The sequence below is a fragment of the Lacerta agilis genome, chromosome 7 (assembly GCF_009819535.1).
Source record: "Lacerta agilis isolate rLacAgi1 chromosome 7, rLacAgi1.pri, whole genome shotgun sequence".
Taxonomy (NCBI): Eukaryota; Metazoa; Chordata; class Lepidosauria; order Squamata; family Lacertidae; genus Lacerta; species Lacerta agilis.
In genome coordinates, this window is record NC_046318.1 from 20,281,720 (window position 1) to 20,306,484 (window position 24,765).

Genomic DNA, 24,765 nt, shown 5'->3' on the forward strand with positions numbered 1-24,765 from the left:
TAGCAAGACCAGTGGTCATGGATGATGGGAATTGTAGTCCAAACGCAGCTGGAAACCCAAGTTTGGGAAACACAGATGTGGACAATGCTAAACTAGATGGCTCAATGGTATGATTCCATACAGTATACAGTGGCTTCCTATGTTTCTATGGATGAATTCTAATTGGTCCAGGGACTTGAATAATTTTATATCTTATGTACTGTATGTATGTATGTATGTATTAAATTTCAGTGCTGCCCTTCATCTGTAGATCTCAGGGTGAAGAGAGAGGGGTGGAGGGAGAGGGAGGAAGGAAGGAAAGAAGGAAGGAAGGAAGGAAGGAAGGAAGGAAGAGTAAAGCTGCAAAGGAACATGTTGAAGTGCTTTCTACGAATTCATTGTAGGCATTGGGAATGAATCCTTTATGAAAATTGCAACAAATATATATATTTCCCATTTGACCAGGTGTTTCCAATCTCAAGGAAAAAATGATATCTGGAAAATTGAATTATCTTGTGGTCCTGCCTAAACATGAATTTTCTACAGGAAATTGCTTGGAAAGGGAAGCTGTTTTCCCTCTTTTTCTGTGGGTGGATAGCTCGGCTGGTTAGAGCATGGTGCTAATAACACCAAGGTTGCAGGTTTGAACCGCATATGGGACAGCTACATCTTCCTGCATTGCAGGGGGTTGGTGTAGATGATTCCCAGGGTCACTTCCAACTCTATGATTCTCTCTCTCTTTCTCTCTTTCTCTCTTTCCAGAATGTGATGGGGTAAGGGGAAGGTCACAACAATGCCAACTCCAAGTCGAAAGGCAGATGGAGAGTGTGTGGGTGGTTATAACAGAGGGGAAGGTAAGGCATTGTTCTGGGGTTGGATTGGGTTTGGTTGGGTTCTGGGACTGTTGGGGTTGAGGGAACTGGCTGCTGTTGGTGGGTCACTTTCTCTTTCGCCAAATTGCCATTATGGGTAAGCCACACTTGCAACATTTTAACTTGGATATCAATACTGTAGCCACAAAATAAAAAGCAACATTTTAGTAGAACTACCCATCTTCCACAAGAAACAAATTTGCAGCAGTGGAACACCGTATGAAATAGTATTATCTGTCAATAAACCAAAGTGTACATTCGCCACAGCCGTAACTCATTTGCAATGAGCAGTGTCAGATAAAAGAAAATCAAAACTCCACTATACTGTAGCTTGAAAAGAGTCCTTGATTCCATTTCAGTCGTTTTGTACTGAAACAATAACTTTTAAAAATTGATATTGGATACTAATAAAAAAATTGAACCTCAAACTTTCTATGGTGTGTTTATATCTGTAAATTACTGCAGATCGTTTTTTAAACGAACAAACATTGCTGGTATATCATCATGTTAATGTTTGTTTGGATTCCTAACAAACATTAACACGATGATATACCAGCAATGTTTGTTCGTTTAAAAAAAAAAAGATCTGCAGTAATTTAAAGATATTGCAGATCTTTTTTTTTAAAAAAAAAAAAATTGATAACTAATCAGAGGCAGCTACCGGAGAGCTATGAGATTCAGGTGAGGGTCACATGACTTGTCAATCCCAGCAGGTATATAAGAGGGTCACATGACTTGTCACATGACTTGTCAATCCCAACAGGTATATAACAGGACGTCCCGGCCTGCCCAGGCCTCCCGGCCTGCCCAGGCTGTGAATGGCACCGGGAAGGTGCGTGCCGACATGGGCTGCTGTACGTCTGGATGTTCCCGGACCATCACACCGATTTCCATTCCGCACACTGCTTGTGGCTGTGGTATTCCACATGCGTCCAGGAAATTCCAGACGCATGACAACCAAAATGCAGGTGAGATGAAGGAGGGATTATGGAGAGAAAACTGACCCAAAACTCTTGGACAAGTATTGGACTGCAAGGTTTTGAGCGAGGGCAATTAGAATATGATCTATTATTTGATTATTGATGTAAAGCTCCAGAATGTATTTTGTATAGTTAAGTTTCTAACCTCTATCTTCAGTACATTTTATTTTATTTCTATGGCTAGCAGCTGATGCAAATGAAGATTCTTCTGGTCTGATCTCTTGGACAAGCCACCTGCCTTCGTTTGGGCGCGGGCGCTCCTCGAGAGGCGAGGCTCGCGTCGGAGTTTGGCGCCGGGACCTTGCGAGAAGGTGCGCACGCGCGGGAAACGGCGCCAGAAAGGCTCCTCTCCGCGCGGCTGGGTGAATGAACGCGAAGCTACGGCGTCTCCGGGAAGGGAAGGAGCGAGAGGAGTCGCGTGCGAGAGAGACACGCTTACCTTTGCTTCCTCCCGCGACTGATCGCGGGGCAAGAAGAGGGGAAGGCGCCCCCACGTCCGGTAAGCCACGCGCAAAAGGGCTCGAATTGGAATGCAGCGGCGGGAGCGGGCTGGCTCGCTATTGGATAAGGAGTTTTCTCCCGCGCGTGAGAGTCCTCGGCGTGAATGGCGCCTGGAAGGTGCGTGGTGGGGTGGTGGGGGGGGGGGTGTGAGATGGCGGGGTGAACTAGGGCGAAGGCAGCACCCGGCTCCGTCTCACTCGGGTCTCCTAGTCTGTTTCGTCGGAAGTCCCAGAGTTGTTTTTTTTTTTTTTTATAAAAAAAGACGCGATCCTAAAGGAGCGCGCAGGGTAAATTAGGTCTGCTTCGACGCCCCTTGCCCCCCCTCTCTTAATTGGAGTGTTTGTTTTTAAAGCGCGCAGGTGGACATCGCTTTTCGTTTAATCGCAAGCTTACTTGCGAGGATCGGGGGTGCCAAGTCGAAAGAACTATGTGGAGGAGGGGGCACGTAAGCCCCGCCTCGCCCAATCGATCACGTGATTATTTGATTGGCAATGCCCATCAAAAAAAAAATTGGGGGGTCAAATATTTTATTGGGGAGTCGCCGGCTCCTATGGTGGGGGGACTCCTAACTCCGTATTAGGCACTGCGTTCTGGAACTAGGATGCGTGGTGGTTTACTCCGGATCCATCAGCCTGATGGGGGGTCACATGCTGTGCTTCTGCCCCGATTTACACCAGCGGAGAGGGTGGAGTTGAGATAGAGAAATGAAACGGGGGGGGGGGCATTGAAGAAACGAGTTTTGGAGAACGAAAGAAAAAAAGCGCTCGCTTTGAGAAACTGAGTATCCCCGGCCCTAGTCGTGCACAATCCTTGGGACGGGAAGGTATTTCTTGCTATTAAGCGCTGCCGCCGCCTCCTCTTATGTCTGCTCCTCAAGGTGCCAACCGGCCATTAATTACTTTCAGCTGGTGGGGTTCCAGGCAGCCCCACCCGGAGGAAGGGGCGCACATTCCTGGCACCAATCAGCTAATTCCATTTACCTCCGCGGCGTTCGCTCCCGTCAGAATATTCATGAGGAAGGAGCGGCGGCGGCGGCTCGGGCACACGGCGGCCGCTCCGAACGGCAGCGAGCAGGCAGCGCGAAAAGAGCAGCGAAGAAACGCTATTTTCTATAGATAATAATAATAATAATAATGTCCACAACAGCTTCCCTACAGTCTCCTGTCCCCAACTCGCTGGTGCCCAATGAGCCTTGCTTCTCCCCCCGCCACTGACCTGAGGCGAAACAAGTGAGACATTCACCTCGGTGGCAGAACCTCTGAGGGAAAGCAAGAGCGAGAGACGCCGCGCGCCTTTTTCCCCCCGCGACATTTTTTTTATAAAAAAAGATTTAAATTTCGTTTTATTTTTTCTCTCGGCCGGAGAAAGCTGTTCTTTCTTTTAGGCAGCGCGCAGGTCTGCCTCGACGCGCGACTGACTACCGGGGGGGGCTGTGGGGAGGGGAAGCCCGAAGGAAACTCCTGACGAGCCGCTAGAGGGGAAGGGGTGGGGGGAGAGGACGCGCTGGCGTTGGTCACAGCGACGCCGGTGGGCAGGCGGCGGCGGCGGCAGCGGGGAGCCGAGCTTCGCGGCGGGGGCTTCTGGCGGCTCGAGGCTGCGGCGGCGAGCTGGAGTTTGTGTCGGGACCTTGCGAGGAGGCGCGCGGCGGGGTGAAGGAGAGCGAGGCTGCCTTGCGACGGCGGGGAGGCCACTCGCCGGCTCCTGGAAGGGAAGAGAGAGAGAGAGACCCGCTTTACCGTCTCCCGCCAACTTATCCCGGGACGAGAGGAGGCGGCGGCGGTGGCGGCAGCAGCAGCAGCACATCGCCCGGTAAGTGACGCACGACGACTCTAAAAGGGACGCTTCTGGAGGAAGGGTCCGCGCTGCGTGTCGCGCGATCGTGACTGGTTTTTCACGTGGCTGCGGATGGAGCTTCCTCCTGCTCAAGGGAGAGATCCGAGCGTGTTTTTAGGGGGAAGAAGGGCCCAGGCACCGAGATCCTTTTCAGTCTGGTCCCCCTGGCTGTTATGTTCGGTCCGAAGTTCCCGCCAAGTTACAGGGCGCTCCATCCCAAGCCAGGGAGTGGGAGTAGTAGTGCGGCGCCTTACTCCGGGTTAATAAAGAAGCTGTCATCTTGGATCTGACCCAAGGTGGAAGGTTCAGTGGACGCATCCAGGTACCAATGCTTGGGGGGTTGGGGTTGCCACCCTTTTATCACCTTCAAAGCAGGGTGGCATCCCCCTACAAGTTTGTGGAGGGAGGCACGACTAAAAATTAGAGTTATGAGTGATGTGTGGAGGAGCAGAAATAGAGAGGAGGCTGGACTTGAACCAATGGCTTCAAGTTGCGGGAAAGGAGATTCCAGCTAAACATTTGGGGGGGGGGAACTTTCTGACAGCAAGAGCTGTTTGGTAGTGGGGTGGACTCCCACCAGATGTGGCGGGCTCTCCTTCCTTGGAGGTTTTTGAAGCAGAGGTTGGATGGCCATCTGTCATGGATGCTTTAGTTGAGATTCCTGCATTGCAGGGGGTTGGGCCAGATGACCCTTGGGGTCCCTTCCTACTCTTAAGATTCTAGAAGCACATGTCTAGAACGCAGAAGAAAGGAGGAGACCCTCTGGTGTGGCAACGGTGGCAATTCAGGTCTGGAATTTTCTAACACAAGGACAGAGCTTTGGAAGTTTAATGTAACTCAGTGATGCAGCTGTTTTGAGAAAATGGGAGCTGAGTTCTGCATCAGTGGGGAAAGCGTGGTACCTGTGGCAAGTGTGAGCGGCTTATTTGGGGTATTCGGGCAGCCCTTCCATGGTCAGTGGAGACATTTGCTACAGAAAGACCTCTGCGAGGGGGTGGGGGAGCACAGGGTAGCTTTATAAAGATGGAGACCAAACAGAGGATAGTAGGAGCTGCACACATTAAGGAGTCTGATTTAGGTTTTAAAGAGTGTTGCACAAGGTAGAGTAAAGCAAAAAGTCCTCCAGAAACAGAGAGCTTTCACAAGTTGTGAGTTCTGTTCAGAGAAACTCTAAGGAGATGGGGGATCTTTCACCATGCTATGTCCTTAACCTCTGTAAGTGACAGTATGGATAAATATGCAGTGATCTGTAGCAGAACATCACTTTTAATTGGAGAGGAGGTCTGTAGAGGAAGTGAATTGTGAGAGCACTGAAAGCAGGTTGAGAAGCATCAGCAGGACAGAAAATATCCCTAAACTTCAGCTTCACTGTAAATAGGTAAAAAAAATAGTTTTTGTTTTGTTTTGTGTGCCCTAAAACAAAGTGAATGATTCTCTTCCTTCTTCCCAGAAGAGGTTTGTGTTCTTTTCTGACCAGCTGAATTGGTCACATTTGGCTGGCCATGGATGTCGCTTTCATATGGCACTTCAGATTCAGGAATCTGCCCATTTTTGTTCCCAGTAGCCTGTATATGAAGGAGAGAAAGAGGTGGAGAGGATGGAGCTGAGGTAGAGAAAATAAATGTTAAAAAGATACGGAAGGAAGAGATCCAGTGACTGGGACATAAATCAGGCAGAATATATGGGGCATTGATGAGAATAGTTCTTTTCACTCCTTTATATATATTTTTTTATAAAAAGTGCCCACTTTAGAAGAAAGAAAAAGAAGACGACTGATTATTGGCACCCAGCACTGAAACCAAGGCAGCTGATGCTAAGAGGAGCCAAAGGGTGCAGTTCTTCTTAGTTTAAAAACAGCAAGGCATTCTTTGCCAAAGATTGCTGTAAACACTGAATAAAGATTCCATTGTGGGTTGGTGTGACTAGAATAATTAGTCAGTTAATTGTTCATTCTGATTCGAAGGTGCAGTAATCAGTAATACACACCCGGTAGTTTTTTGTTTTTGTTTTTTTAAATAGCAACAAGTGAAAGAGAAAGAAAGGCAAGTCAGTAACTTGCAATGTTTATCACTTATTGTCATATTTACCATCTGTTATGGTGTTATAGAACCCACCAGAAAACTGAACCTGGTTGGGTTTTTTTTATTTCTTTCAAAGGTAAATTTTGGAATGCAATGGGATTTTTTTTAAAAAAAAAATATCTTGCATCTACTCCTTTTCAGTTTGATCTGACAGTTGTGTTTCTCTCTCTCTCTCTCTCTCTCTCTAATGGAAGAAAAAAATGCAAAGGTGACTATAGAATGAACATCTTAAATGGATTGACTAATACCAATTAATATATTCTTCTGTGCTCACTTTATTGCCAACTCAGCAGGGATGAAAGCTAATTGTGCCAGCTTTTGTGCTGCTCTGACACTCTTCAAGCAGGCTTGCTAGAGTGGAGCTGTAAACTGTGGGGTTTTTTAACACTGCAATTATTGTGTCTGGAGCAAGTTACATTACCAAAAAAAAAAAAAAAAAGTTGTTCTATCAAATGCTCAACTGGCATTATAAAAAGTTTTTATAGTATTAGCTATCCTATGTGATTTTACGCGGAGTGTGAAATGGTTGCTGGCGCCTCAGGATGACTTTAAATCATGGAAATTATGAATACTTACATAGCACCATCAATGTGCATAGTGTTTTATAGCATAAGGTGTGTTTAAAATAAAAAAAACAACTACCGTAGTCCCAACCCTGAGGAAATGTAAAATTAGACAGTGGAAAGGAACCAAAGGGAGGTGAGAAGAAAAGATCATGAAGGATGGATGTAAGAGAAACCAGTTAACCCATAACTGCAGTGCATTCCTATGTGCAGAAGTAGGTCTCACTGTATTCAGTGAGGTGAGCAGAGCAATCCTTACTCTGGCCCACAGAATAGCACAATTGGTAAGGGCGTGGTGCTGAGAATGCCAAGGCTGCAGGTTCCATAAGGGAAGGGTGCATATTGGTTGGACTAGATCAGGGGTAGGCAACCTAAGGCCCGTGGGCTGGATGTGGCCCAGTCGCCTTCTCAATCCGGCCCATGGGCAGTTCAGGAATCAGCGTGTTTTTACATGAGTAGAATGTGTCCTTTTATTTAAAATGCACCTCTGGGTTATTTGTGGGGCATAGGAATTGTTCATATATATTTTTTTTCAAAATATAGTCCAGCCCACCACATGATCTGAGGGATAGTAGACCAGCCCACAGCTGAAAAAGGTTTCTGACCCCTGGACTAGATGATCCAAGAACTCTCCTTCCAATTCTATGACTCTGAGATTCTATGACCAGGAGACGGGAAGACAGAATGGAGTTGTGGTGCTACTACTGCATCCTTGTCACTTGCACCAGCCAGGGCAGAAGGTGGAGGCAGTTGTAGCCACCCTTTTTTGTTGCACCAGCCCCAAGCTGGAGCCAGGTGTTAGTATCCAATGGATCTATCTCCATCCTGAAATATCCTAATGCCGCTTCAGTTACTGCTGGAAGGGGGGGAGGGGAAGAGAGAACCACTGGTGGTAGCACACTGCCTCTGCTGTGGTTTCTTCAACTTGCAGCATGACAGCAGAGCCCCCTGCTTGTGTGATCCTATCTAGCAGTGCAGACTGGGGGTTAGGACTGCAGCCTCAATCCCCAGTTAAGTATGTTTAGGGCTGCAGCTTTAGATGTGATTGGAGATGGTGATTTTTAGGGGGTGAATAAGCAAGGGCTTTTTGCTTTTGTAAAAGGTGGGCTTTAAGGAAGGATTTCAAGGAAGCGATAACTTGCACTTCATATAGTATAACGTGACTTCCTGACATTCACTGAAGGGAAAAACCCAGCAGTGTGATGGTAGCCTGATCTACCTTATAAGCAGTAACTGTCATCTGTCTGTGGGCATCAACATGGCAGTACAAGGCTCTGGAACCACTTGACCAATTTGCAAAAAGAAGTGTCATTCAAAAGTCCATAGCCTGCAGGCAAGTCATGCCTTTTGCAAGCTTAATTACCCACCCCCCTTCTTAATATAAAACCAAATCTGCTTTCATGGAGAGCATGTTTATGTTGGATACAAAAAGTATATCCCACCTGTTTTTCAGAAGGATTTCAAGGCAAAAAAGAAAAACAGGAATAAAATATAAACCAATTCACAGTTCAAACATTTAAAACAAGACTGCAAGAAGAGTTTGCAAAACACCCATTGCAATTAAAAGATCAAAATACCAAAGGGGGGGGGGATAACTATTCAGCCAAAGGTGTTTGTAAACAGCCATGTCTCCATCAGCTTTCTAAAACAGTACTGTGAATGAGCCAGCACACAACTCACATGGTTGGCATTCCATAGGGATGATGCCACTACAGAGAAGGTCCTACCCTTTGTCATTGCCAAGTGTTCCTCACGGTGCTGAGGTTACTGGAGCAGGGCTACAGAGGATAATGGGAGCATACAGGCAGGCTTACTATATGTGGAAGGAGGAATTCCTTAGGGTATACAGGTGACAAACTATTAAGGGCTTTAGAAGGCTAACACTAGCACATTGAATTGATCCTGGAAACAAGCCAGCTATCAGAATCCCAGGTGCAGCTTTTTGCTTCGCAAGAGCACCCTCTAATTTGAAGGTTACTAAGGCATGAATTGCTGTGAAAGAAGTCCAGCTTCGTTAAGAAGGGCTGTAGCTGGTGAACCAGCCAAAGCTGAAAGAGGCACCCCTCACCAGTGACACTACTTGCCCATCTAGGAAGAGTGCTGAGTCAAGCTACAAACCTGACATTTCAGGGCAAATGCAGCCCTGTCCAGAATACATTGTAAATCAGATGGTCTACCTAACAGCAATGCTTCCATTTTGTCTGGAGTCAGAATGTTCCACCCCATCCTTTGCCATTAACAAACTACAGTTCAGTCTTTCAACTGCCTCCCTGGGATCTGATGGAAATTAGGATGTTGGGTGTCACCAGAATACTGATGACCCTGGAACCTATATATCTGGGTGACCTACACCGGTAGTTCCTTTAAACAGCACAGGGTGGGGGAGATGGAGCCTGTTGGCCAAGAGGAAGAAAACAGTCTCCCAGCATCATCTTCCTGCTCCTTTCTCTCAGAACGGAGTAGAGCCAGTTAGATACTTTGCCCCTAATGCCTATTGAAAACAGCCCAGGAGCATATAACGAACAGTGGTATCAAATGTTGCTGAAAGATTCAGCTGTAGTCTCCCAGTCCATTTTCCAATGTAAACCACCCACCAGAGGCAGCCAAAGCAGTTTCCATGCTAAAACCAGACCAAAAGCCAGACTCTGGAAGGGATCTAATCAATTTCATTCAAAAGTCCTTGGAGTTGTACCATCACAACCTACTCACAGAGCTTGCACCTGACACTGGGCAATAATTATTCCAGTGGTGGCCAAACTTCGCCCTCCAGCTGTTTTTGGACTATAACCAGTGGTCAGGGATGATGGGAATGGTAGTACCAAAACAGCTGGAGGGCTAAGTTTGGCCACCACTGAGTTATTCAAATAGAAAAAATATGTGATTTAAATATATATATATATATATATTTTACAAAGCCCTCCCTCGTGGAAGCATTTACTACGATGTGTGGACTATGGCGATTTCACCAACCAGGATGAGTAAGGCTCCAAGGACATAAGTTCTCAGTCACAGATCTCAAAGGTTCTACATTCTCAGGGCCAACAAGTTGGAAGGCATCCAACAAAACATAAATGAAAAATCCAAGAACTCTGGCCAGGCAGGAGATCAGTTTAAAAGTCTTCAAACAGTTTTATTAATAAGGTATTGGAACAAATTCCAGTTGAAATAAATTCAAGGACAAGGCCCTGATCTCCCGCCTGGCCAAAGTTCTTGGATTTTTTTTAAATTTTTGACTTCTGGATATCACCAAGAACTCCAATTTCTACAGCAATCCAACAAAACATGGCAAACAGAGCCCCTAGCCTCCTCCAGAACGTGGTACAGTGGTACCTCGATTTAAGAACAGTCCTGTTTACGAACGATTCAGTTTCCAAACTCCGCAAAACCAGAAGTAGTGTCCCAGTTTGAGAACTTTACCTCAGTTTAAGAACAGAATCCGAATGGTGGAAGGGGGCACCAGCGGCGGGAGGCCTCATTAGGGAAAGCGCGCCTCAGTTAAGAACGGTTTCAGTTTAAGAACGGACTTCTGGAATGGATTAAGGTGGTAAACTGAGGTACCACTGTACTGACAAACTGCCCCCCCCCCATTTACATTACTAAATATAATGTTAGATGAAAAAGAGAAGAGGAAAATAGGTGGGAGATCAAGGAGAACCTGCCTCAATAATTTGATTAAAAGGTAGGTTGCAAACCTTAACAATTTTTTTTAAAAAAAAAATGTATAGCATGGGACAATAGAAATAAAATGGTAGTTGTACTAAAAGAACCATTTGCTAGTTTCTATTAAGTATGTACAAAGCAAGGTCGATGTGGGTAGAAATGGATGCATATGATCACAGAATATCTTGTAAACAAAGTTTTTTTAAAAAAATAAAATAGATGGGATTGTTTCAAAGTGGATGGAAGAAATGGGCCAATTAATCTGTAGTATGACTCAAGTGAGCAGCAAGACTTTATGCCAGGGATTAATTTGGCTTTCAGTGCAAGTTCAGGGAGCATATCTATATCATCTATATCTATATCTATATTTCTAATCACATCTAGATCTGTATACTGTATCTCTGTTAGAGCAAGAGTTGTCATACCTGTCACTCCCATGCATTAGAAAACTGGGAAGAAGTCACCAGTAAGGGAAGGATATAAGAAAGCCTGCAGGTACACATCCACCTTGCAGCTGGAAAATAAGTTTTATTGTTGTTTTTGAGTGCAGCTGAACTTTGACACTGTTCGGTATGCTAGAGAATTGGGAAAGCCACAAATTGTCTTGGGAATAACTCCAGTGTTTCCTTCAGGCTTTTGTCCCGAAGCAACGAAAGCAACAATGCGCGCAGTGTGACATGTATATTCAGAATTCCACAAAGCTCACAAAGTTTTCACAAAACAATGGGTTGCCTGGTTATGAGAAGGGATATGAAGCATGTAGAGAAGAGATAAGCCCTTTGGAAAACGAACCACACTGCCATTTATCTGAACTGCTATGTTCAATTGGGTAAGGGGGGTAGAACTGTGATAAGGCACAAAATTAACTCTCTCTCTCTCTCTCTCTCTGTGTGTGTGTGTGTGTACACCATATTTGGAGAGGAGACTTTGTTGGGTTTCTTGTTTGTTATTCATTTTGTTAAGTGCAAACTGTTTCAAGGCAGTCTTTTGCTCTGTGTTCTCTACCAGAAAAAGCCAAGTAATCTCAATCAAGTTTTTTTTTTTGGGGGGGGGGTAAACATAAAGTACAGGGCATGCCTTAGGCTGCACTCCTAGCCCCCTGTTCAGCATGGCTGGAGAGGGTTAAGCTTAGGGGAATGAATGCTACCAGGTTCATTCCCCGTTCCATCTGGGGTGGGAGATGTTTCTGCTGTGGAGGCTCCCACCATGCCTGTTGAAAATGCAGCCTCCCACCAGCAGGGTTCCCACCAGCGGTGGTTGCCATTAAGCTCCAATAACATAATGGGGTGAAGAAAGTCATGGAATCAAATCCAGTTCTCTCTTTTTTTTCTGGAGAAGAGCTGGGGCAGCTAAAAATAAATGTGTCCCCCCTTCCCCCGACCGCTGGTTGGAACTGCGGTGAGCCTGCTGCTCTGTGCCTCTCAGCCCCTTCTTAGGATTGGTATCCCGAGTCTGTATGTGTTTTAACCTTGGACACTGTGCATGTCTATCAGCTATGAAAATATGTTTCCATTGGGCATTTCTATCTCTTTCTCATTTTGATTTGATAGATAGTGCATGACCCAGTCACCAAAACATTAACAAAGCTATGCATCTCTAATAAAAAATATATATTTAATCTTAAATGATAAAAATGAAATTATATTCTATAATTTATCATGTCTCCTCTCAACTGAGGAAGAGGGCAGAAGTCCCTAACTTTCTGTCAATGGCTGAAAAATAACAGAGGAGGTTAATCCTTAAATATGAGGTTAACTTTCCAAGATGGGCGGTGGAGTTGCCTAAATGAAAATGCCTTTCAGAAGGTTCCACCGAAAGGTAAACTGAGGCTTCCTGTATGTGGGAACGCATCTGATAGGGCTGGGCGATATATACCATCCAAAACTGGTTCAAAGTCCATATTGTGATAATTGGTTTCATAATTTTTGACCCGGCAGTATATCACAAATCACTGTGCAATAATCACAATGGGGTGGGGGGTGGGGAACCATGAAGCCAGCCAATCCTTCTCTCAATTCCCTGCAGCCCCTGCCAGCTCAGCTCTCCCCTGGCTCATGCAGATGCCAGCAAAAATCACGATGCGGGGAAAACTGTGAAACCAGCCAATGCCTACATAGCTCCTAAACGTTGTGGTATATCACAATGTTTAAAATTGTTTAAAATCACAATGTTTAAAACATTAAGAACAGGCTGGCATTCTTATCTCAACCCCATTCGAAATGGGCTAGGGTGCTTGAATCTCTGATTAAAAGGAAAGCCATAAATTAACGTTTCCTATTAGATAACTTGGTAGCAGTGGCTTTCTTTGGCACAGAGGCAGGGTTTTCAGTTTTCTCGGCCCAAAGTACTTGCGCAGTTTGACAAGAACGGAATACTGTATCTGAATAAGGTACTGCTTGCTTTGCTATAGTTACCTTCAGTTAATGTGACCGGGCTGCTCATGATGCTTAGCATGGCAGATCAAAGGATAATCTGCTGAAAGGCTGAGTGTTGTGCCATGTGCTCAAAAGAATGCCATGATGAGAAATCTTCAGTTTATGAGCGGTTCTCCTATATCGCCAATCATACATTGGATGCTAGGAACATTTGACAGAGCTGATCTCCTGTTGGAACTGATTCTAGCCGGTTCCCCAACTCTCATAGATGATCATTGTTTTTAGTTTAATTTCATTAATGGTGCATTTTTAATGTTTCTTGCTCTCTTCCATGCCCGTTGTTTTTTGTTTGTATTTCTTGTGTTGAAAAGTGAATCTGAATGCCTTTTGAGTAGCAGAGTGAGATATAGAAATAATAGTTGTTGACATGAATCTGTTTTGAGAGACGATGGAAGGGTGTGCCGTAGGGGGCGAAATCTAACTGTTGCAGAGTTACAGTGCCTGCTGTGGCTGTAGCAGTGGTGCCAGCCTGAAAAAAATACTGGGGGGCGCTGTCCCCCACCAAAAGGTCACTGGAATTGCAGATGGAGGCCAGAGTCATCCAGGGTGAGGCCCTCCAGCCTGGTGGAGGCTGCATCACTTTTCCTCCCTTGTCTGATGCTTCTGATGCCCAGGTAGCCAGGCTTCGGGTGTGGGAGACACCGCTGCCCAGGCTGGGGCTGGCACTGAGAGGCTGGACCATGGGTCTTGCTGGGAGACTGTGGCGAGGTTATTAAGGATGGGGTTATTTAAGAAGGCAATGCAATGTGACACAGGAAAGGAGGTGGTCCTTTTGGTATGTTGGGATCAGTCTCTGGCATTCTTCCTTACTTAAATTAATACCACAACTTGAGTCTTTTTTTGGTCACCCAATACAAGAAGCAGCACTAAAGAAGAAACTTCTTCTTCTGAAGAAACTTTCACACCTAATGTACGGTGCAGAGATATGGGGATATATGAATGTTTCTATTTAGGCGGTGCAGAATTCTCCCCTGAAATTCCTGTTAGGTACACCCATGCCTCTTGTAAGGGCAGAAAATAAGTAAAAAGCCAACATAGTGACTTGTGCCATCCAACCACCTTAGATTTGTGTTAAGTCCACTCCAGATTTGTGTAGGGTTTACTCCTTAGTCTTTTCTTCTCCCGAAGATATCCTGCAAGGCAGTTGAGTTCTAGGATGAGAGTTTTCCTTCTCCTAGATGGGCTACCTTTCCAGGTTTACGAGCCCCGTCTGCCCCTCACTTCCCTCTAGAAGCCACCTTCTTGACCATTGGACCCACTATTGGTCTCACCCACTCAATCCACCAGAGCCTGTCTTTGCATGCAGGGAAAGTCTCCAACTCACCAAGGGTTTGAGACCTATCAGCCACCCTTCACCTGGTTTAGCAGGAAAGTCAAAGCTGTTCATGGGGTGTGGCCACTCTGTCACATGCTTCAAGGAGCCACAGGCAAAAGCTGAGTGCAGGATGAGGGACCAAAGGTGGACAAACTACCCTAGAAAGGTATCTGAAGAAGTGTGCATGCACACGAAAGCTCATACCAAGAACAAACTTAGTTGGTCTCTAAGGTGCTACTGGAAGGATTTTTTGATTTTATATTTTGTTTTCACTATGGGAGACCAACACGGCTACCTACCTGTAACTACCCTAGAAAGAGCATGACATGATACTACATACCACACACCCTATCATGTCTGCAGTATCTAGGCACTAATTTATGGGGAGAGTTAGTGTCTCTTGTTCTGGATAAATTTTAATTTAATTACTTTTGTTCCTTTTTTGTATGTGTGGTGTTTGATGAAATTGTGATTGATGAAATATGTTAAAGCTGATTTGTATTCCAACTTCCAACTCTAGAATTCTGTGATTCTGTGTATTTTGTATTTCTACATGTACTGATTTGTAGTGGCTTATAGCTCTGAGCAATGAAGAGTTGTTTTGGAAAGAGTTTTCATACTTGTTTCTGAAATAGCTACAACTTAGTACCTATAAATAGTAATGATGGAAGTGACATGCTTAAAAGCAGTGATAATCCTTGCAAAATCACATTCCCACCATGAATTATATATACAGTGCACATGCATTTACCTATGCCAATAAATTGCAGCATTTAGTTCAAAAGTATCTCGTGCAAAGAAGGGGCTGAAATGTTCAGTACATCTTCATAATGAGATTGCTTTGTCAAAGGCATCATTGTTATTCATGACAAGCAGCCTCACAATCACATTCCATCCCTGTATGTATTGCATCTCAGGCCAATTATGGCTAAAATACTGCCTGTGTCAACTAATTAAAGGGTAATTAATAAAATGATAATTTTATTCCATGGCAGCGTCTACATCTGATTGTCACAGCAGAATACACTGGGCAGATGGCTGAATGGTCAAACACGACAAATTATGATTGCAGCAGTTGTGCAGAACATCTGGGAACAGTATTGGCCATTAACCCATAAGATTTTGAGGGCTGATTCACAATTTACTCTTTGTACTTGGGCGTAGATAACTGAATACAAAACACATTTGCATTGTTTCAGTTGTGAATTGTCACTTTCCTCTACAATATGCAAAGTAAGGGCTGAAGTTTTTTCTGATTGCCACTTTCATTTATACTGCAGAGAAAAGCAATGCAGCATTCATAGCAGATTCACTAGCTCATATATTGGGTGCTCTGGATGACAAGCAGTTACCATCTCTGCCTTGATTGCTTGCATCCAAGTCTGTATCCTCCTTACCAGGAACAAGATACAAAATCATCAAAAAAAGCACATGGCCAGCTGATCTGCCAACATTGTGGGGAATGTTTGTCTCCAGTTCACTACTGAATGGGAATGGAGGGAAATGAGGGCGTTGTGAAATTCTCCATCATATGATCTGGTGCTACAGATGGATAACTCATTTGGTTAGAGTGTGGTGCTGATAATGCCAAGGTTGCAAGTTTGATCCCCGTATGGGATGGCTGCATATTCCTGCATTGCAGAGTGTTGGACTACATGGTCCCCAGGGTCCTTCCCAACTCTATTATTGGTTTCATCTGTATGTATAAGTACAACAAATCACCACTTAGGGACCAGTCATATGGTGAGATCCAATGGGATGAGCAGTTTAGGATGTTGTGAATCTGTGGCTCTACCAGATGATAGCCAGCTCAGTTGGCATTAAGTCCCCAACTCTGACTCGGCCACAGATAGGCCAGTGTAATTTGCTCATTCTGGCTGATTTGGAGCTGAGCCAGGACTCAGTTGGCTGAGCAGAAGCTGGTGTAGGTACCCCAAAGGGGGGCATTCTGGGGGCATGACCAAAGAGAGGGGACTTAGGCTAGATCCTAAGCCTGTTCAGCTCAATTATGTGGCCTGGCACTATTGTGTAGTTGCCACTATTTTGAAGGCTTGTTTTCCCTCTGCCAGGGAAGAGCAGAGCAGCAGCAGCAGCCCCACTGCTGAACATAGTTTGGATCTGGTGTAGCTTTAAATTGGTTTAATTTACACAGACTTGCATTATACCGGCTTTTCGTGCACGCAATTGCTCCCCCAGTGAATGGTTGTTTTTACTGAGGAGGTGCAATCAGCAATGTTTGCACACATCTGTATGTGGTGTGTGCTGAAATCCTTCTTACTAGGATGAGTATGAGAGAGGAAGTCTATCACAAGGGTGAGAGGACCCATCAACAGATATGATAAAAAATAAGAGGTCTAAAATAAGGTCAAACGACACGTTGCTAATTTGTTTCAAATCTTGATGTTTGGGAAGGAAGGCATGGCAGGAACAGGGCTATTTTGTTAGTTTGTTTATAGAAACATTTATAAATGGCCTTATGGTCCCTTATAAGAAACCCTCAAAGTGGTTTGCAACAATAAAGATACAAACTGGATATAATAAAAAGCTAAGCACAATAAAACTAGTATAAAAATGTAACAAAGAAAAAGGAACACCCAGTAAAGCTAAGATACAGTTAAAACCTATTTAAAACCAGGTGAATTTTTTTAAAAAATGTATCCACAGCCCACCTAAAAACCATCAATGAAAGAGCTGCTTGGATGCAAATCATCTGTTTCACCTCTTGAAGCTTATAGTTCTGTCTCCTTTCTCCCCCCCCCCCACCATTTCTTGTCTCCCCCAACCTCCTCCTTTCTACTGATGCCCTCTAGAGATAGACCTCTGAAAAGCAATCTGGGAAAAGGCTGTAGCTATATGGATCCAGCAACAGACTATGGGAAATTAATTCCAGGTGAATATTGATCTATATTCACCCTCAAGGATAAAAGAGAAGTATCTTTATTTAGGTAATACTGGAGAAGCCATTTGATAATTTGACTTTTTAAAATAAAACTTTCAGTTTGTTGTTACAAAGCAAACTTGTAACAGCACTGTTCAAAAGTTGTGTTGGATGAAGAACTTTCATTTATGGCTTTAAAAAAATTATCCTAAAACTTTACCAACTTGGCTAAATGCCACAAGAGGGTTTCAGTTTGTTAATCCACTGATAAAGATCACTAGGTACATATTGACATGAATAATACTGGAGGAAAGGCAATATTTTTTCTCGTTTCAAGGCTCTGCAGATGAAACAAACTTTTCCACACAATTCCAATAACAGTTATGTTCAGACTTACCTTTTATGCTGTAATACAAACACAAAAACTGAGTAACTTCAAAAATGTGAGATCAAGCTATGCAGTCAGATGTGTATTTAGGCTTAGAATCCCTGCATTATGTTTTAGTGGGTTATTTACTTTCATTTATTTAAATAAGCAAGCTCGCTCCATGGGGCTTCCAAGCACACACACAAAAAATGAATGTTTGTAATCCCAAACATACAGACCAGAATGCATTTACATCTTACATAAATTGTGAAGAATTGTGATAGAATGAAGAACATTTATTAAAATTTCTTTTGCGGTGGGGGGGGGGAGCAAGTGAGTTGACATGTTTCAACAAAAAAGCATTGCGATGACACCTGAATAATAGGGCAAAATCAACCTGCCTCCTAACTGTGTAAAATGGCACTGAAGCATTTCTGGAACAAAGCTAAGCCCTTGAGTAGCTTAGCACAATCATAAAAATTAAGTGCCAAATATCAGTCAGTCATGGATGCTTTTTGGGTGATGCTTACATATAAAAGTTAAGCTATGGCTTCATAGCATTAGAAATATAGAATAGATGCAGAAATTCACTTTTCAAACATGATGATACATAACCCCAGAAAGCAGGTTGTAACTACTATTAAAAGTTGAGTATATAGTTTTAAGCTCTGCTTGATAATACGTTTCGTTTTTCTCACCATTTCGTATCTTGGACATCATCCATGGACATATCTGAAAACTGGAGCTTGTGTTAGGGCCATCAGTGGGAACAGGGGGCTATCTTTGACTAGCACATTTTGAGTAAATTCTTTCTTGTATAAATGTGGTCCTTTCAAACAAATTGTTCAAACCACCCAGAAAACATCAGTGAGAAATTGCACAGCTACCTAACAAGTGGGAATAGAATCGAACAAGGCCCAAGTCAGCAGTATGATAATAATTTTGCTTCAAAGAAGCTTAAGTTGGGAATTAAACAATGCTGCACTTGCATTTTGGCTGAGCTAATGCCCTCATTCACAGATAATACTAAACCAAACCATGGCTGTATGGCTACTTCATTCCTCTTCTGGTTCTGGTTCTGCTGCACTATCTGGATCTAAGCCATGGCTTGGCTTAGCCTTCAGTCTGAACCTAGTCTTATGCTTTGTCTCACTCCAGACAAATAGTGAGTTGCAGCCAAGGTTTGTTTCTGGCAAGCCCCTACAGCAGTAATGCTTCATAGATAGTTTTATCCATATTAGTGTATACTAAAATAGCAATCTTGGAGCTTCTGTAGCATAGTGGGTAAGGGGATAAGAGTTGGGAAAGATGAGGTCTCTGATTCAGATCTTGCCACTACCATTAGCCTACCAGCAGGCCTAATTCATTTTCTCTTGGCCTCAGTTCCTTAGCACCATCTCTGCTGTCTGGAGATTAAAAACAAAACAAAACACTTCCCTGCTTTACAGGGTTGTTGTTGAATAAGAAAGAATGTGTGTGAAGCAATGTGAATACTCTGAGGCACTGTATAAAACAAACGCTAACCATGTTTATTAAAAGTTGGGCTTCAAAGCTGCAAAGCGGATTTCAGAGAATATGATGTTTTGCTGTTGAAGTATTTAAGATTTCCTTAAATCAATTTCATAGTTTAAAAACCACAAACATTCTTGTACAGATCAGCACATAGAAGAGCAAATTTTGTTGATATGTAATGGCAAATAATGAGCCAAGCACCATTTGAATAGGTGCAATTGTCGTCATATAATATTAAATTAACAGAGCACTGGCAAAACATTGCATTAGAGGGGCATTTTAAAGAGGATCATGTTATAAATATGAAAAGGATATTGCTCAAAGTGGATTAAGAATCCAACAAGATAATCATTTGGAATCTGTGTTTCCCATTCTGTCCCATCAAGTGGCACTAAGCCTGCCATATCCTCTGCAGTCTTTGCACTGTGGTATTCTAACAACTAGGACACGGGTGGCGCTGTGGTCTAAACCACTGAGCCTAGGGCTTGCTGATCAGAAGGTTGGTGGTTCGAATCCCTGCGACAGGGTGAGCTCCTGTTGTTTGGTCCCAGGTCCTGCCCACCTATCAGTTCAAAAGCACATCAAAGTGCAAGTAGACAAATAGGTACCGCTCCAGCGGGAAGGTAAACGGCATTTCCGTGCGCTGCTCTGGTTCTCCAGAAGCAGCTAAATTATGCTGGCCACATGACCCAGAAAAACTGGGGACAAACGCTGGCTCCCTCGGCCTATAGAGCGAGATGAGCGCACAACCCTATCTCCCCTTACGCCTCAAGCTATTAGCTGCAATGCATCATGGCATCCATTCTCTTACAGTCTGCCAATGAAATAATGGCATGTTCAGATGCAAACTGCGCTGAGTTTTAATTAACCTTACCATAGCACTTAGGGGGGTAATAAATTGTAATAATACTTTGACTATTTTTATTCCTAACATTTGGAAGAATTCAGACAGGCAATGTACATTCACAACTGCCAGTCCAGAACAGCTCTGAAACGCCTTCTACAAAAACAACCCACATATGAAAACGGGATGTCCCTTTGTTACCTATATCTTGAAGGTGAAGGCACTGAAGGGAATCGTCAATGCATGCAGCCTATCCTTGAAAGTGATGACAACTGAGAAGCAGTAGATGGTAGATCCATGACAGCCTACAGGCAGCCACCCAACTTGAAATTACGGTAGTCCTGACTGGCAACCGGATGACGGCAGGGACATATCGTCAATAGTAGAGACAAAATAGTAAGATTCTGTGACCACTTCCAACTAGCAAATCTTCCTCAAGTTGCTGGGAGGGCCACCCTGGCCCAATTGATTCATCCACTCTTCGGATGAACCAAAGCGGCTGTCAGATCACATTCCTTATTAAATGGTCATGGAATTCTGTTATCTAGTCACAAGACCCTGTGGTGAACCAAAGTAACAGCTATGGCCTTTTAAAGTCTGAGAACACTGTTTCAGGGCTCAGCAAGATGCCGGGGTAGCCTGGCTGCAGTAATCTACGTCCTGACAATTTAAAGGTTAGATTAGATTACTGCAATGGACTCTGTGTGGGGCTGCCTTTCAAAATGGTTTGGAAACTGCAGCTAGTGCATTATTTTTATTAAGATTTATATACTACCCTTCATCATAAGATTACAGGGTAGTTCAGAACGAAGAATGCAGTCATGAACACACTTGAGGCATGTTGCTGACTTTGGCAAAGCAGCACTGCTTGCCTGCAAATTTCTGAGGCCTCATCCACTCCATGCATTTAAAGCACTCTAATACCACCTCAAGAGGTAGATCCCCAAAGAATCCTAGGAGCTGTAGTTTGTTAAGGGTGCTGACCTCGCAGACCTACAATTCCCAGCACCATTAATAAACTACAGTTCCCAGGTTTCTCCCATGTCCTGAAGTGGAATAAGAGTGCTTTAATTGTATGGTGCACATTCAGAGCACTTCTCCTGTAAATCTACCCAGGTCATTTGGTTTTTGTCTGGAGCTGTTCTCCGGGAGCCCTTGGGAAGAGATTTGGAGGGTGGCAACAAGGCCTTTTTGGTTGTGAATCCCTGTCTGTGGAATGGTTTTGCCAGTAATGTGCCAACCACCATCAACATCCTTTAAGCACCAGGTTAAAACATACCCTTTCTCCCAGGCATTTGGTGGATTATGTCAGGCTTGCTGATGGCATATAGAGGGAAAGATTCCTCCTGCTTAAAGTTTTTTGTTGTTTTTCCACTGGGTTTGTTTGAAAACCTTTACTGAAATACAATATTTTATATGCTATGTCTTCTGGGCTATCAACCATTTTGGAACGTGTCCAGAAGAGGGCAACCAAAATGGTCAAAGGCCTGGAAACGATGCCTTATGAGGAACGGCTTAGGGAGCTGGGTATGTTTAGCCTGCAGAAGAGAAGGTTAAGGGGTGATATGATAGCCATGTTCAAATATATAAAAGGATGTCATATAGAGGAGGGTGAAAGGTTGTTTTCTGCTGCTCCAGAGAAGCGGACACGGGGCAATGGATTCAAACTACAAGAAAAAAGATTCCACCTAAACACTAGGAAGAACTTCCTGACAGTGAGAGCTGTTCGGCAGTGGAATTTGCTACCAAGGAGTGTGGTGGAGACTCCTTCTTTGGAGGTCTTTAAGTAGAGGCTTGACAGCCATCTGTCAGGAATGCTTTGATGGTGTTTCCTGCTTGGCAGGGGGTTGGACTGGATGGCCCTTGTGGTCTCTTCCAACTCTATGATTCTATGATTCTAAGTTGCTTTAGAAACTTACAAAATGGAAGTAAAAATGGGAGCCCCCATCTCCTCTCAACAGTGTTAGAGGAGGAGGAACTTGTAAGCTAAAGGTTCATGGTGGCTTATCCTCTTAATGCAGGCTTCCTCAACCTTGGCCCTCCAGATGTTTTTGGCCTACAACTCCCATGATCCTTAGCTAGCAGGACCAGTGGCCAGGGATGATGGGAATTGTGTCAAAACGTCTGAAGGGCTGAGGTTGAGGAAGCCTCTCTTAACGCTTAGCCATGTGAAGTGGGATGATGCCTTATCAAGGATGTCCAGCAGCGGTTTCAGGCAGAGCAGTTCCTGTTTAAGAAAAATAATGAAAATTCACAAATCTGGCATAAAAAGCAGAAATATCAACAAGTCCACGAGTGAACACTTTAACTTTATGTGGCCATTCATTCACAGGCTTCCAAGCAGCTATCCTCAGAGAAATTAATTCAAGTGGATGGATGGTTCATGAAGTAGTGGAACAAGAACTGATAGAAAATTTAATGGTGTGAACTAAGGCTTCAACAGAGATTGAATTCCTCTCTCATTATAAGAACAGATGGAAGAAATTAAGGTGTATCACTTTAAGATGAAGACTCCGTCAGCAATTCCTTTTAAAATTCAAACAACTGCCCTTCTATGCTCGCTGTTCAATCTGTTTCAGCATCTAAAAAAGATTTCGCTCCTTTAAAATTTAATGGATAAGTCTGCAATTATTACTTCTGAATAGTCACGCATAGGATTGCACTGCACAAATGGTAGGCAGGAAATCAAAAATCGTGGAAAGAGATGTGGGAAAGGGACCCCTTTAATTTTGGAGGATCATGTATTTCCTCTGTTAGTTCCCCACTAGTCTACCTCTCCTAGCATTTCTAAAAGAGGGACAAAAACTGACAAGGGGGGGAAATAAGATAAAGAAATAGGATTTTTTTCCCCAACCCAGAGTGACTGACTGAAGAACTTTAGAAAATGCATTTAAGAGATGGGGTCTCTGGGAAACACATCATACTATTTCTCAAGCGGCCATTGTCTGATGCCTCTTAGCAAATCTGGTCTTACAATAGCAAACAAATGATAATAACTCATTTGAATCATTTATCCAGAGAAGTTTATTATTGAATTGTTTTAATATTGACACGAGCGTTCATGATCTGTAGAATACTCTGTCTCTTCAAGGCTTGCATTGTAAGATCCCTGCAAAATGCTTCTCGGTGGCTTGGCACTTGATGGTCTGAGACCAAAACTAATTAAACCAAACACAATTTCACTTTTTCATTGTTTTGTTTTGTTTTTGGTTTCTTTTAGGCAATACCCAGTTATTTCTAGTACATACGTTTATATTTTGTTGCAAAACAAAATCTGATCCATGATGAGCACAAAGTAATCAAATGATATTATTAAGCAGTAGAGGGGAAATGATTAAAACCTGTAACCTTTGAATGTGCATTGGTGAGTGCTCTTTTTGTCAGCATCAATTGCTAAAAAGAAGCAACACTGTATTGCTTTGTATTCGTTTCTTTGTATTGATGCAATGATACCCTAGTAAATATTTATTTTGTTTAGGTCAGCACAAAATAATCACACACACACCCCCCGTTTGTTCGTAAAACTGAGAAAATAATAATGAATTCACTTCAAACAGCTGCTAAGTATTCTGAACTTCGGCTTCCCAGCCCGAAATATTTGCGTCTACATTTGGGGCAGCCATTGTACATGCGCAGATGACAAGTTCATTTCATGGGAGTTGTGGGGGTTTGCAGGAATGAGGAAACAAATTGGGGAATGCGTATTGGTTTAAAAGATGCTCCCCATCAGGTGTGTACAGCAGTGCAAAAACGCAGCTTGAAATGCAGAAGGGCAGGCAGAAAAATGACCCTGCTGTGTTTTAAACCATTAATGTGTACATAGCCCAAGACCAAGTAGGCTACTAAGAGAGTAAAAAGTGACTATCTGACCAAACTACAAATACCCAAGTATAGACATGCCTTCACTTTGGTCAGATTCAATGTGTTGCCCTCTGCCCTGTTGCTAGGTAGGTATGAAGGCAAACCGTATGAGTCATGTGTTTGCCCATGTGGCTCCTTGGAGGTGGAAACAAACCTGCATATACTGCTGCATTGCAGTTTCTACGAGGATCTACGACAGACTTTTATTACCCCAGTTCTTCACAAGTTTAAAAATGAATCAGAATCCCAACGCTTGAGAGCCCTAGTAGAAGACAGGGTCTCCAAGACTACGATTAATGTTGCCAAATTCTGCGTTTCTGCTACTAGACGCAGGAAATATAAGCTATCCATTGACAATGTGCAGGCAAAGGCAAACGTTTAATTTTATTTAAGATCTTAATTTCGAAATGCTGTTTTTTCGTGTGTTTGTCTTGTGTGTGCTACGTTGATCAGCTGAAGAGGACGATTTGGTCTGTGACCGTTTAATAATATTTGATTTGATTTGATTTGAGAGTAAAAAGTAAGTAAGAGTAAGGTTACCATAACGTCCGTTATAGAGCTTCATTATGCTGAAGACAACATAGTCACACTCAGAGGATGACCTCCAAACCATCCTAATTATCTTTGCAGAAGCTTACGAAAAACCAAAGTGCTGCACCAATAAGCACAAAGCAACCCCTCTGCACCACCACAAATCCAACTCAATGGCGTAATGCTACCTGGGCAGTTATCTTTCCACAAGGGCTGACATTGATGCCAAAATCCAGCATCGCCTGAGCTCTGAGAGTGCAGCTTTCTCACGATTGAAGTGCAGAGTGTTTGAGGACCGGGACATTCTCAGGGAAACAAAAATGCTTATTTACAAAGCTATGGTACTACTAACCTTGCTGTATGCTTGTGAAAAATGGGCACTTATAAACGCCATCTCCAACTCCTTGAAATATTCCATCAATGGTGTCTCCGACAAATTCCACATATCACTTGGGAAGACAGGCAAACTAATGCCAGTGTACCGGAAGAAGCAAAGATCACCAGTGTTGAAGCAATGATTCTTCAATGTCAACTTTGTTGGACTGGTCATGTT